The sequence below is a fragment of the Saccoglossus kowalevskii genome, chromosome 14 (assembly GCF_978046115.1).
Source record: "Saccoglossus kowalevskii chromosome 14, keSacKowa6.1, whole genome shotgun sequence".
In the NCBI taxonomy this organism is placed as follows: Eukaryota; Metazoa; Hemichordata; class Enteropneusta; family Harrimaniidae; genus Saccoglossus; species Saccoglossus kowalevskii.
This window is the reverse complement of record NC_140654.1, coordinates 24,576,485-24,581,058: the sequence shown is the minus strand read 5'-3', so window position 1 is coordinate 24,581,058 and position 4,574 is coordinate 24,576,485. Positions and strand designations below refer to the sequence as shown.

The 4,574-nt window shown below is 36.4% G+C and overlaps 1 long non-coding RNA gene across 1 annotated transcript; it reads right to left on the bottom strand.

Annotated features, from left to right (window-relative positions):
* Positions 1–3,860: 3,860 nt before the first annotated feature.
* LOC146734612 (uncharacterized) lies at positions 3,861–4,574 on the bottom strand. The gene is made up of 2 exons (XR_014931546.1): positions 4,519–4,574; positions 3,861–4,038 (listed from the first exon to the last, which is right to left on the bottom strand). It is a non-coding gene; the product is annotated as an uncharacterized LOC146734612 (long non-coding RNA).

The following is a 4,574-nucleotide window of genomic DNA, read 5'->3' as shown; positions in this document are numbered from 1 at the left end:
TAAATAAATGATTTTGTTAGTTAAAATATCACCACGTGGCGTATCTTCTTTTCGCTTCCATAGATAAATATATGTGTCGTGCATTGACTGACGATAATGTACAGGTATTCGATAATAATAAATTAATAACAACGCTTTGTGATGACCATCTGAAGACTGTGGTAACTGAAAGCACGATAGTTGATATCCATTTTACAACATACTATGACGACGATTCGTCCACTCACGGAGGATTTAGTGTTGTGTACACAATGTTTTACGAGTCAGGTATGAGATAAATTCTCGCTTTTGTTTCATTGTGAAATTCTCCCATCTTTTGACGGTCAAGAATAACATTGCACAACGAAATATACCACTTGGCAGCAAGTATAATTATTACTCATCAACGTTTCAGATAATGGTTGCCATGACAACGAGTTTCTCTGTGACAACGGTTGGTGTATAGCTGATTGGGTGGTGTGTGATGGTTACGCAAACTGTGAAGACAACTCAGACGAAAATATGTGTGCATATGGTAACCTCAATTCAGCGTAGTTATTATTTTCAGCCATGGTTGCCATGGATACTCTTGTTTTATTAAACACTTGTCATTTAGATACGTATGTGTGCTCACCTAGGCTTGTTTGACGTTGAACGTTGACCTTTGACTCACGGCGTTGTCGGAGTGGGCGTGTTTTTTACATTTTTCGTCATACGTTGAATACATGATATGCATTAAGTAACTTTTCAAAAGTATGTACTGGAATTACCTGGGCACATGGAAATCAAAATGAACAATTATTTCTAATAAAATCCACATAGTTATATCTTATCACTGTATGACAATTTCCGATCTCTATCTTATATGGAGCATGCAAATAAAACATCGGTCAGTGTTATCAACTCTTAATTTTACCATGCATGTAAATTCCAGTATGAAACTCTGGTCAAACATCTTCAGATGGTTACCAGACATCTCTTTTAGATTTTTTTTTGTATTTCAAAACAGTAGTCACAGAAGATTTCATGACCATTTAAAAAAAAACAATACGGCATCTCTACAAATATGATTATGAATATTAGTGAATATCATTGTTTTTACTTCCGATACCAAAATGATCAGTTAAATTAGTACTACTCAGTGGGCACGAATCAGATTCCTTCCCCTTTTTTCAAAGATTGTAGATGTGGTTTGTAAGAACAATCTCGATGATTTTTGATGAATTTAGGTATTTTAAATAATGAAAAAACGACTAACATATTCCGGTAACAACACTGACATTTAAAGCGAGGAAGTCGTCACCTGTGCATGCGTCAGATATCCATAGCGTGTCATTGTTTACAAACAAGCGTCTACCCATGATGCTTTGCGTTTTAGCGTATGTAGTTATCGTCGCTTTGTCGCCCCGCTCCAACAAAATCGTAAAAAAAAATCCAGACTCTTAAAATTCTATACTAATTTGTTTTGTTCTATTTTTCTAGCAAACTCCGATAACAGCGGTACATTCCTGGGAATTGTTGTCGGCCTTATTCTTGCCGTTCTGATGACCACGATTATCTACTTTTCCATTGTGGTGATTTCTAAAGCTCGGGGATACAAGTGTTTTGCTCGTAGAAGGCGCCACAACAGCCGTGACTGTACAAGCGCAACGTCACGAAGAAGGAGAAGATCTTATAATATGAACGTCGATGCATATGACTGGTTTGTATTATGTTATACACGATCGTAAACTCGTGCCAGGATGCAGTGATCAAATGATGCCTTACTCACATTACAAATGTAAACTGTTTTATCATGCAACAAGTCAAAGCAAGATTAAACTAATTCAAAGTGAGATTGTACATGAGTTCAGACTAGTCCCGTAGGTTTGTTTGTTTGTGTTTTGTTCCACATTCAAAAAGCATGAAGGGCGTGCTTGTATTAAAAAAATGGTTGATTGCGCTTAATGTTTACGACTTTGTTGACGCCTGCAGTGACTATTTGTTTCCATTGGCACGCTTATTTAACCAGAACTACCGGAAATTTCCAAATGCAGTCACGTGATAATATGCCGCCATTCTTACCTTGTTTATAACATTGCCTCGTATTGAATGTTATTTTAAACATATTTCGAAATCACAAAAATCACGAAAAAAAATCGAATTACTGTTTCCGTGGGAGTAATTATTTAAATTAGTAATCTATATATGTCGATTAGCCTGAAATGTACATGTATAAATCAATATATGAAATATAGACTATTATTTTGATTTTCATCAGGGATCAATTTGGTATTCACATGACGTCCCTGCCACCGATCATACCATATGACGATCCACCACCGGCGTACACCGAGACAGTGGACACAGGGATGTCAGCGACTCCTCCACCGTCGTACACTGAAGAGGCAGCTGATATAACCTCCGTTGAGGGTGTTAGCGACGGAGAGGTTACGGTAAATGACGAGGAATGTCATCGGCATATTGAACACGGACGTGGACAAAATGGTGCGTGTGAACGAACTTTAGTTCCTATATCACGCGTGGTCTACAGGCGAGGCGATAATATCAATTCCTCTAGAAACCGTCCCGGTGTGCATCGCGTGCCGAATGTTAATAATTCGGCGAATGCACAAGACGACTACAATGAAAACATAAGAATTCGACCCTTTCACGTCAGTCCAACGCAAACCGACACTGATGGGTGTTACAACGAGGCTTTTCAACTTACAGATGAAGGAAATGAGACTGCCACCAACGCCGAGACTGACATTTAGAGTATGTGACCCGCAACGGAATTAAAAATAGAAATAAATGATTTTGAGGAGGATTTTTTTTAACTTTTTGAACATAAGTGTGAGCTTTTATATTATGTGGGCTGTCTTAATCAAGCTATTTTAAGAAGATGCGTGATAGCCATGGAAACTAATGCAATACTACTTACATGACTGCCTGATTCAAGTTAGCTACCCAAAACTAACAGGCAAACACGCAAATCAGAGAGCAGACTGTTTGTTGACAAGTTGTTCTAACGTTTTTCTTGCATATGTTCTTCGGCTTAGCTAAGCCTTTGACTCATGGCAATCGGTCGTCCCATGTAGTCTTTTTGACAGATATATCGAGATTATATTCACCATTAGTTTAGTAGTTTACGTAAGAAATAATTTTATTGTTTCATCGATTAAATAAATTTAATAAATGAGTGCCACAAGAAATGTATTTTCAATTCATGACAAATCGTTGAGTTCGGTGTTTGCATAAATATACAGTTATATCAAACAACAATATCAATAAATTACATGTTGACATGTTCTCGTCTATATTACATTTTTAATCTGTTTGATCAACAATAGTGTGCATTAATTTGCTGTACATCCGCCTCTTCCCATTCCACAATGCGTGATCACAGACTCCTTGCGAAGAAGTGATAGTCAAATAAATGCGATTAATCTAAGGATATTAATTTCTAGCCATCTTGAAAAACTAAACTAAACTAAAGAAAGAGACAACTTTAAGTTGAGGTTTTTCAGTTTTCAATAAGTCGGGGGGAAATACTAAACTTTCACAGCCAAACCCAATCTGATTAAAATCTGATGTAGTGGCTTTAATTATTTTGGCTATAATCTTATTTTAATTTAATTTGTTATTACTTTTGTTATTAATTCCTTTTTATTTTATTATTATTTTACTTGATTTTGATTTTGTGTTGTTTTTTTTTAATTCCGCCCTACATACATCTGATCCGACGCCTATGTAAGTCCCGTTCAAATCTCGCGTAATCACAGCCCCCTCCCCCCTTTTATACAGGCTGTCGGTTGCCTACTTTTCAGTGTAGCGATACTCTACGGGCAATCTTTCTGTACATTATATTTTGCCCACTTGAATAAACCATTAATAGAAAATTGCTAGTATATTTTTATTTACAAAAGAAATTCCACAACATTTTACAATTATTGTCATTACATTGAATACTTTTTTCACTTCCAACAAATGTGTACACTTCCAGATACATCTTCGCCAGCCAAGGTCCGTTCATTCAGTCATCGCTTCAATTTTACATCAAACACTGAGCATAATTATCTAGAATGGAAGCAAAAAAATAAGTAAATCGTAATGATTAGAACACTGTAAACAGCTATAGTAAACAATGCAAACTGATTTTAAATTGTATAACGTTCACCGGCCCACGGCATTGACGCAGAAAATTGGAGCAAACAAATATTTCCTGATCAATTGCGACGTGTTCCAAATAAAAAATATTTTATTCTAGTCCAAATCAGCTCAATTACTTTATTGTTATTGTATAATGTACAAAATGTTGATACATTTTGATGAATATTTACAGCTACGGCTGCAATATCGTAGACGATTTTGGTCCGATCGTCAACAAAACATCACCCGTCTCCAGGGCAAGCCACTGGAAAAGACACCGGTGTTCAGTGGAACTAAAATCGTCACTCCCAGAATAACTACGCAAAATAACGATCTAAACTCGAACCATTCGAGCCACAATAATAACATAAAAATGACTTTCGTTGCATTTGACAATGATAAACTTACCGAAAAGCCATGTTATTCTCGGTCGCTAACGTCGGTATAATCCACCATTTTATTTG